Here is an 11152-nt window from a genome sequence, read left to right as displayed (position 1 = left end):
TACCAACTGCCTTGCTCTAGCATGGTGCTGGTGGAACCTGAACCCAAGACACAGCCTCCAAGCTTAAGGAGCTGACACTCAGTCTACCATGGAAAGCAGACTCTCGTAGGAGGGACTTTGAAACAGGCCATCCCAGTGGAGAGCCGCAGGCAGGAGGGCCCAGAGCAGGGAGGGATCTCGGCGGGCTCAGTCCAACAAGCAAATAACATTTATTCTTCCTTCTTGGTTGCATTCTTTTTCTATTTCAGAATTGAGATGGCATTTACATAAAATTCATCGTGTTACATATATGTGGAATCTAAAAAAAAAAAAAAGGAAAACTTCTGAAGAACCTAGGGGCAAGACAGGAATAAAGACGCAGATGTAGAGAATGGACTTGAGGACACGGGAAGGGACGAGGATATAAGCTAGGATGAAGTGAGAGAATGGCATGGCCATATATACACTACCAGATGAAAAATAGATAGCTAGTGGGAAGCAGCTGCATAGCACAGGAAGATCAGCTTGGTGTTTGGTGACCACCTAGAGGGTGGGATAGGGAAGGTGGAAGGGAGACACAACAGGGATGGGATATGGGGACGTATGTATATGTATAACTGATTCACCTTGTTATACAGCAGAAACTAACACACCATTGTAAAGCAATTATACTCCAATAAAGATGTTAAAAAACTAAATTAAAAAAAATTCATTGTGTTAAAGTGTACAATTTGTTGCTTTTTAGCATATTTAGAGGGTTGTACAATCATCACTACTACATATTCTAGAACATTTTCATCACCCCAAAAAGAAACCCCATACCCATTAGCAGTCACCCCTCAACTTCTCCCACCCCCAGCTCCCAGCAACCACTAATTTACCTCTGTGTCTATAGATTTACCTATTCCGGACATTTTATATAAAGGGAATCACACAGTATGTGGCCTTTTGCATCTGGCTTCTTTCACTCAGCATCATGTTTTCAAAGTTTGTCCATATTGTAGCCTGTGTCAGTGCTTCTTTTTATTTATTTTTTAATGGCTGAAGCATCTGCACCATTTAAAAATCCTGCCATGAATATATGAGGGTTCCTCATCCTCATCTGGTTCCTTTGTCTTTTTCCCATAGATTATTTCTTGTGATTTTTAAATTTTATTTTTACCTATTAGACTTTACATTTTTTAATCCACTATTTAGCTTCATGTCTCTAAGTCAGTCACCGGAGTCCAGTTTATCCAATTCAAATAAACATATACGTAAACCCTCATCTAGACCATGATGCAATATTCTCTTCACACAGAAAGAAAATCTATACAAAACACAGATTTGATGACAATCTCAATCATTATTTCTAATAATCCTAATACCATCCCTACTCATAAGTAAGATAAGTTGGTCATGTTATCATGGGAATATTTTTGTGGGGGAATTTTGTATGTTTGGATGGAAGTAACAGAAATATCATGAGAACTTGAGTAAATATAAAATATATACCCAGGAGTTTTCCATGGAATGCAGCTATAAGAGCTCTGCATTGTATCCACTGCTTTTTGCTAGTGAGTTCAGTTCTTCTTTGTCTGTAATGTGCCCTCCTTTGCAGCTCAGCTCCTGCAGCAGATGGAAGACACCTATGCACAAGTCCTAGACACTCCTGTGGGGAAGCTCTCTGGTGGGTCTGGCTTGTGACAGTGACCTACCAATGGTCTGATCAACAGTGGCCAACAGAGAAAGTCTCCCACTCTGCAAACACGTTTGCCAGGAGCCACCATGCAGAGACAGGTTAGAGGAGTCTTTGGACCTATGTTGATGTTGCAAAGGATGTTTCCTCAGGGTGGGGGGAGACAAAGATGAGAGGGGAAAGTGGCAGAAGGGAAGAAGAGGAGAGATGGTGTGAGAAAAGGAAATCGTGCATGCTTGGGGCTGAGGGACTCCTTGGAGAGCTGTGTCCTCAGAGGATGGAGCAGCACAGAAGACCTGGTGGGTCCCGGGGGAGCCTGAGACAGTGGGAGTGACAGTGTAACGTGGCTCAAATTACTCATGAGGCTCCTCGGGCCAGGCTGTAAATCTTCCACAGGGTCATTCTCCATGTGCACTAAGAGCTCCCAGGGCAAAGCCCACTTTTCTCTGAAGCAAGCATCCCCTCATTCCTAGTTGCCAGAGAACAACGAATAAATAAATGCACTTGGAAACATAAATCCATAATAAAGAAAATAAAAATGGCAATAAGACACAGTTTACCTGGCGAGTTACCTCCTTATTTTAATGAAAGCTTTTTTATTGCAGCATTTACCAGCCTTGTGTCCAGTCGATAGAAAACTTAATAATGAAACAAGACCCCACAGCGCTTTCTGAGGACACTTGTAAATTTGCGAGGGGATTCCTTCTTATTCAACTAAGATTAAATATGGCTATTAAAATTCTGCAATGGGGATCAAGAAGAAAAAGCTTTATTTCTGCCATGGTACATGAAATAGCTTTGATTAAAACTCCATGAAATATGAAAAAATTCTGTTGCTATGTGTTCACGCTGTATGGAGCAAACAATGCATTACCTGGAACAAAGCAATTCCTTTTCATGAGTAACCTTATACTAGAAAAGCAAAACGCGTTGGTTTAGGATTGGCTGCCAAATATTAAACGCCAAACCATTCATGTGAAGTACCAGTTCGGGTAAAATACACTCCGCATACGTCTATGATTACATTTTCTCATGATTAAGACAAGTAAATGCATAGGGGAAATTGTGACTTATTGCCTCATAATCCCTATGATCTCACAAATGTTGTTTTTAGGCTCTTAAGAAGTTTAAATATACTGTTTATATTTCTATTTGGAGGGGAGACAAAGACTGCTTAATTGCTGGCATTGGGACAATTGGTTATTGATGTAGAAGAGAATTATATGCTCATCTCCCACCATAGAGTGTGATGAATTTCAGATAAATGAAAGAATTAAATCTAAGGAGATGAAACCAAGAAATTAGAGGTGGTTAATTAGCAGTTCTCAGTGTGAAGTTAGCCTGAGAGCCAAGGAAGAAACTTCAAAGTTGATGGTTTCAACTACATAAAAACAAAAACAAATTTCTTCATGCCCTGAAGACCATTAAATAAAATTAAAGAGCTAATGAACCACTTGGGGGAAATATTTGCTATGTACAACAAATCATCAACATCTTATTAAGGACTCACACCAACCGCCTTAAAAGTCTAGCACATTATTAAAGGAACAGGGAAAAGTAGTGAGTAAGCAAGTGACCAAACAGGACTAAAAATATGTGAAAAAAAAAAGTACACTTATTAGAAGTGAAACAGACAAAAAATAAAAGTAAAAACAATCTAGGGACTTCCCTGGTGGCGCAGTGGTTAAGAATCCTCCTGCCAATGCAGGCGACACGGGTTCAATCCCTGGTCTGGAAAGATCCCACATGCCACAGAGCAACAAAGTCCGTGCATCACAACTACTGAGCCTGTGCTCTACAGCCCGCGAGCCACAACTACTGAGCCCATGAGCCACAACTGCTGAAGCCCATGTGCCTAGAGCCCATGCTCTGCAACAAGAGATGCCGCTGCAATGAGAAGCCCGCTCACTGAAACGAGGAGTAGCCCCCGCTCGCTGCAACTAGAGAAAGCCTGTGTGCAGCAACAAAGACCCAATGCAGCCAAAAAATAATAATAATAATAAATAAATTTATTTTTAAAACCAATCTAAAACAATGAGATAATGCTTCTCAACTATCAAATGGCAAACCACTTTTGAAATATTAACACCCTGGTATCTTTGGTTAGACAGCATTTCTCAACCTTGGCACTGTTAATATTTTTGGATAATTCTTTGCGGGGAAGGGTCATTCTGCATCCAACCTTCTACCTATTAGATGCCCCTTGCACCATCTCCCTCTAGTACTGACCCTGAGAAATGTTTTGCATTTGACATATGTCCCATATCCCCTCGGGGCCAAAACTGCCCATGTGTTTAGAATATGAGGAAATCTGTAGTCTTGTACATTTCTGGCTCAGATTTTTTTTTGGAAGACAAGTTGGAAATATTTATTAAAAGACTTAGGCAGGGTTTCCTGGTGGCGCAGTGGTTGAGAATCCGCCTGCCAATGCAGGGGACATGGGTTCGAGCCCTGGTCTGGGAAGATCCCACATACCACGGAGCAACTGGGCCCGTGAGCCACGATTACTGAGCCTGCGCGTCTGGAGCCTGTGCTCCGCAATGAGAGAGGCCGCGACAGTGAGAGGCCGGCGCACAGCGATGAAGAGTGGCCCCCGCTCGCTGCAACTAGCGAAAGCCCTCGCACAGAAACGAAGACCCAACACAGCCATAAATAAACAAAATTAAAAAAAAAAAAGACTCAGGCATGTATGTCCTCTCTTATGTAGCAGTTATACTCATAATATTTATCCTGAGGGAAATACCTTGCACTAAAATTTTAATCTATTGTAATATTCCAAGCCTGTTTTTAATTGCAAACAATTGTAAATCACCTAATCTCCAACGGCAGGAAGTGAGTGGTTTGGTAAAGGAAGGTAACATAATGTCTGGGATCTGTACAACTATGAAAAACCATGACAGATGTGCACAAAGTGTCCAGCCATGAAACAATATTTAGCATGAGGAGGGGACAGGGGAATGGGGTATAAACATGCACAGAAAAAGACCGTCAGGACAATTATCAAACTATTTTGCTGGTTGGCAGGTTTTGGTTATATTAGTTATCTACCGCCATAAAACAAGCTCCAAATTTACTGGCTTAGAGAGAAGCTCGTTATCTCATTGTTCCTGTGGGTCAGGAATTCTGAGTGGGTCAGCTCAGCTGGGTGGCTCTGACTCAGAGTCTCTCACGTTGCCGCCAAGATGTCAGCTGGGGCTGCATTCTCGAAGGCTTGTCTGTGGCTGGAGGATGCACCTTTTACATGCCTCACTTGCATTACTGTCGCAAGGAGGGGTGGGTGGAAAATGCTACCTGCCGCATCCGTAAACAAAGGATGTTGCAGCCATCAAGCCCTCCCTCCGCCACTGCAGCCGCCCCCAGCTGGGCGCCCTGAGGAGATTCAGGATGGAGAAAAGCAGGACACTGGCCCTAGAGAGTTAAGGTTCATATCAAAGGAATCATTTCAATAAGCCCAGACTCTTGCATCTTCCGGTACACAGAAAAGTGTTAAATTCATTAACTTGCGATGTCTGCTTTTCTTTAATGCACAGTAACATTTTGATGGTCTGACTTCCTGGATTTTGTTGCAAAAACTCTTAGATATCCTGCCCCCCCCCCCCTTACCTCTTTGCAGCGGTCCCTCAGAGCGATCGGAGATGCTGTGTCCTGGGCTTAAGTCCTCAGTTTTGCCCACTGAATAAAACATAATTCTGAACCTTTAGGTTGTACATTTTTCCGGTCGACAGAAGCTTCAAACCCTAGCCGCCTGGTTCTTTCCATGGGGCAGCCTGCAATCCTCATGAGCCAGCACTCGACTTCTCTCGGATCACGTGTCCTAAGGAAGTGAGGGCAAAGGGGGAAGATAGGATGCCCTCGGAGATCTAGTCTCAGAAGTCACACCCCATAGTTTGTGCCATACTCTAGGCATTAGGGGCGAGTTGCTTTTGTCCAGCCCACACTCCATGTCCAGCCTCCAGGGGAATGAGGCTTCGTCATTCAAGTGCAGGGTTGTCGGAATTGGGGGCTGACAAGCGTGACTCTTCCTGGGGAAGTCAGAGGAGGCTTGGCTGGGACGGATGGCACGTCACCTAAGTCTTCAAGCTTGAGTCCACCAGGGAAGCAAAGGAAAACTGCTGCCTTTCCAAGAAAACGGTAGAGCGCCCATAAAGGCACAGAGCTGAAAAAGAGCTCCATCAACCCAGGGGGCTGTTTTTGCAGAGTTTGGACCCCTGAATACGCGGAACAGAGGTGGGAGATGAGGCTTGACAGGGGACAAGCTTCCTGTGAGGGCTTGAGGCATGATCCCGAAGGTATTGGAAAGTCATAGAAAGCTTAGGCAGGAAGGGAACACAATCTGATTTGTATTTTAATAACATCACTCTTGGGATTGTGCAGGGGTGAAAGGAGGTAAGCAGGGAAGATAACATAGAGATTCCTGCAACATCCTACGTGGGAAACAAAAGACCTGAACCAGGGCGGTGGCAGTGCAGAAGGACGGGAAGAGAAAATTCTTATGTATTTATAGGACGAAGAGTCAACAGAGATTGATAATTAATTTTACGTAGGGGGTAAGGGGGGAGGTAAGTCTTTGAGAAGATTTTCAAGTTCAGTGAACAGCTAGGGAATATTTAAGGACATTTATAGATACAAGGATTATATAGGTATAATCCTATACAAGAAAAATGATACAAGGTATATATTTTGTGACTTTTTTTTTTAAAGAATGATTTTTTTAGTTTTTATTTTTTAATGTATTTATTTGTTTTTATTTTTGGCTGTATTGGGTCTTCACTGCTACGCGCGGGCTTTCTCTAGTTGTGGGAAGCAGGGGCTACTCTTTGCTGCGGTGTGTGGGCTTCTCATTGCGGTGGCTTCTCTTTGTTGCGGAGCACGGGCTCTAGGGGCACGGGCTTCAGTAGTTGTGGCACGTGGGCTCAGTAGTTGTGGCTTGTGGGCTCTAGAGCGCAGGCTCAGTAGTTGTGGCGCACGGGCTTAGTTGCTCCACGGCATGTGGGATCTTCCCGGACCAGGGCTCGAACCCATGTTCCCTGCACTGGCAGGCGGATTCTTAACCACTGCGCCACCAGGGAAGTCCCTTTGTGACATTAGAAAAAAAAATTAAATGTTACTAGCCTATAGAAAGTGTCCAATAGGCACTTGGGAATTCAATCTGGATCTTGGGAGCAATTTCTTGGCTAGATATGGGGCCATCTCTTCATGGCTGCTGGTGGAGGCTGTAATGCCCATAAGATGCCAAGGAGGGTACATAGAATTGAAGAAAGAATATATTCCCAGGGGATACTTAAGAGGTATGTAGAGGGGGAAAAAGCCCACTGATTAATACTAAGGAGGAATCAGAGAAGGAGAAAGAAACAACAAAAAAATTTTACAAAGCCATGGGATCACAGCCTCAGGAGGAAAGAAGTGGGTCATGTTAAGTGTTATAGAGAAATAAGACGGGTGAGAAATTAAACTCCTCCTTGAGATTCGCCATTAGTAGGTCACCTGTGACACGATTGGAAATGGTTTGCACAGACTGATGGGGAAAAGATAAATGGCTGTGGGCTGAAGAACGAAAAATCTATTTAGCATTGGCAGGCAAAAGACATTTTCAGCAGGAACCCTAGATTCTAACGATGAAGGGTAAATGGTTATTTGTACTCTATGACCAATTAATGAATGAGTGGTCTACTCTTCAGAAGATTTAATGCTAGACACACTTGCAGAATAATGACAAAATTAACAATCAAAATTGAACATTTGTTGTAGTTGCAACTGTAGATTTTAAGGCCAAGGGAAAGTCAATATTCTTTGAAAGTCTATTACTGATGCAAATTGCAGATATGTATACATGTGATAAGTATAATAAAGAGAGATAATATTTATTGAGTAACTCTTATGAGCCAGAAACTTTCCACATCTTGTTTTATTTCTTCCATCCTTAGAACGCTAGGGTCCCTGTGTCCCTGAGAACAAATGAGGCCACGGACATTGATGCCCAAATTTCACTGTTTTAGCTCCCCCCTTACTTGTCACTACTTCTTTGAGAAGTCGTCTCTCAGGTATAGTTGGAGAAGAGTCTATGCTGAGTCTATCACTCAGCAGAAATCCGTCTCGAAAGGGCTCGAGCAAAATAGTAATTCATCGGTTCACGTTATAAAATGGTTTAAAGTGCAGGCACAGGTCTGGTGTGAAGAAAATCTGGAACCAGACTCTCAGATTCCCTCGGGATTCTCTTTTGCTCACTAAACGTTGGGTCAGTTCTCTCAGATCTGCTTTTTACCTCGTGAAGGACACAGTTACTGGTGGCTCTGGATCTCACAGCTTTTCAGCTTTTCAGCAAGGAGAAATAAGGGCTTCTACCTCCAAGATCCAGTGTGAAAATTCTCAGGGAAGGAATCCTATTGGCCCTCCTGGGTTACACATCCACTCAATAGACCAGCCACTGTTATCTCCTGGGTTCGACATCCATTCCATGGACCAGTCACTGTTGCCTGGGGGAAGAGGGCGGAGCTGGTATGGTGGGTCCAGTACAGACCACAGGCCCAGTCTTGTGCCTGGGATAAGGAGTTATGGGAGGACGTGCAGAGAGGTTCTGGGAAAACACACCTATGACTGGAACCAGCTTCCCACTTCTACCACGAGGTGCTTGCTCAGAAAACCTCCTGGCCAGCCCCACCATACCCTGCAAATCAACCCATGCTGACCAAATGTTGTTTCTCATCCGTCTCATGAACTCAAAAACACATCTCAGCTTAGGCTCAGAACCTTACTCTCATCCCCAATCCCTGTTTTTCAGGTAAAGAAACTGAGGCTTAGATGGGGCAATATCTTACCCTTGGTCATATCTACTCTAAGAGGAACAGAGCTGTGAGCGATTGGACTGAACCAGACAATGCTGCCCTTCACATACTACACTTTGCAAGATTTGAGGGCTTTAAGGATTTGAGTTTGACAAGGTGGAAGTCAGGAAAAACCAACAGAACTTGTTTCTGGTTTACTGTTCCATTTATCTGAAGTTGCAATCAATAGTCATGAGTTTACAATACGGAAGACGGTATGGAAGTTCCTTTAAAAACTAAAAATAGAGCTTCCCTGGTGGTGCAGTGGTTGAGAATCCGCCTGCCGATGCGGGGGACGCGGGTTCGTGCCCCGGTCCGGGAAGATCCCACGTGCTGCGGAGCGGCTGGGCCCGTGAGCCGTGGCCGCTGCGCCTGCGCGTCCGGAGCCTGTGCTCCGCAACGGGAGAGGCCACAACAGTGAGAGGCCCGCGTACCGCAAAAAAAAAAAAAAAAAAAAGATGCAGGTAGACACTCCCTAGTAGCTACTTTTGGATATTTTAAGTAAGTCTTTGACTTTGGTTAAGCCAAAGTCACACAGCTATTAATTCAAATCCAAGCACATGGGTTAGGGCATCCCTCTAACCACCCCTCTGCACTGCCTGAGAAGGTCATCTGGTGGACAGGAGGACTGGGAAATAACCAGTTGTGGTGAGTTTCATATTAACACCCCTGCCCTGTTGGGAAAGAAAATACAGTCAAGGCAAGTCACATTGCTTCTCTCAGTATCTGCTTCCCCATCAGTGAAATGAGTGGTCTAATTAAGTGAGCTCCAAGCTGGAGTTCAATGTTAAATTCATCAGATTGACCAGTTGTTCTGCCCAAAGACAGCAGGTAAATGGTACCCAAGCAGTGTCCTCTTCAAACAGGATGGAGCGCACACTTCCCCTGAGGCTGGGGGAGACGGGGGAGGGTGGGGAAGGAGTTGCTGATTCATTACTTGATTTTTCTTTTTTCTTTTATATTGGAGTGCAGTTGATTTACAATGTTGTGTTAGTTTCAGGTGCACAGCAAAGTGATTCAGCTATGCATACGTATAAATCTATTCTTTTTCAAATTCCTTTTCCATTTAGTTTATTACAGAATATTGCGTACGGTTCCCTGTGCTGTGCAGCGGGTCCTTGTTGGTGATCTGTCTTATGGATAGTGTGTGCGAGCATCCCAGGCTTCTGTTTTATCCCTCCCCACAGGTTTCCCCTTTGGTAACTTTGTTTTCAATATCCGTTAAGTCTGTTTCTGTTTTGTAAATAAGTTCATTTGTATCATTGTTTTAAGATTCCACATATAAGGGATATCATATGATATCTGTCTTTCTCTGACTTACTTGCTTTTTATTGTTTATGTTTAAAATTAATTTATTTTATTTTTAGCCGTGTTGGGTCTTTTTAAAATATAAATTTATTTTATTTATTTATTTATTTTGGGCTGCGTTGGGTCTTCGCTGCTGCGCACGGGCTTTCTCTAGTTGCAGCGAGCGGGGGCTACTCTTCGTTGCAGTGCGCGGGCCTCTCATTGCGGTGGCTTCTCTTGTTGCGGAGCACGGGCTCAAGGCTCGCGGGCTTCAGTAGTTGTGGCACGTGGGCTCAGTAGTTGTGGCTTGCAGGCTCTAGAGCGCGGGCTCAGTAGTTGTGGCACACGGGCTTAGTTGCTCCGCGGCATGTGGGATCTTCCCGGACCAGGACTTGAACCCGTGTCTCCTGCATTGTCAGGTGGACCCTTAACCACTGCACCACCAAGGAAGCCCCTTACTTGTTTTTAAAAATGTTACAGAGGGACTGCATTTCTCTGCAGTGTTTTGGGCGGTGAGGATAGAGCAGTGAGCAAAACACAATGATTGTTCTCAGGGAGCTTATATTCCAGGTGGGGGAGAGAGACAGGTGTTGACAAATGATGCGAAACCCCACACAGGGTAAGAGGAGAGAAAGCGATGGGGGTTGCCCCTTAAATGTTGCGTCCAAGAAAGGATCCTTAGCAGAGACCAGAGCGAAGTGAGGGAGCCAGCCGTATGGTTATGGGGTGGAAGCGTGTTCCTGGAAGAGGGAACACTGTGTGCAGAGGCCCTGCGTCAGGGGCACAGCTTGTGTGCCATAAGCGTGGCAGGGCTCGCTGAAGCAGGAGAGGAGGAGCAGCCCCACTGTGCGTGGGCGAGGGGCGGCCCACAGCCGGCCTTGGAGGGCCCTTGGGGGCTTGAGCTTTTCACGGAGGTGGCAGCCACGCGAGGGGTTGACTAAGGAGTGTCAAGAGCTGACTCAGTCTTTCCAGTGTTTCTTCAACCTGGGTAGAACAGGAGCTCAACCAGTGGGTCAGGTTAGAGGAGAGGTGAAAGATGAAAGACGATCTTCTGGTAGTGAGGAACCAACTCAACCTGGACTAGCTTCAAGAAGAGGAGTTTATGTGGAAACTGGGATATTTCACGGAACGTGAGAAATGACCAGAGTGAGGGACTGGAACGGCAGCCAGGCTTTGTCTCTTAAACTCTATTCTCCTTGTGTTGCTTCCTCCAGATCATTTGGAAGTGGTAACATGGCCAGCAACTTCTCAGTTTTGCATCATATAGTCCAGGTATCCAAAGGGAGATGGATCTCCCCCCCTCCCTTCAGGTGCAAAGGTCCTGGGGCAGGGCTGTGATGAGTTGGGCTTAGGTGTCACCTCCAGACAGTCATCGTGACCAGGGGGC

Source organism: Kogia breviceps, chromosome 15, assembly GCF_026419965.1.
Source record: "Kogia breviceps isolate mKogBre1 chromosome 15, mKogBre1 haplotype 1, whole genome shotgun sequence".
Taxonomy (NCBI): domain Eukaryota; kingdom Metazoa; phylum Chordata; class Mammalia; order Artiodactyla; family Physeteridae; genus Kogia; species Kogia breviceps.
Note: the sequence above shows the minus strand (reverse complement) of the source record.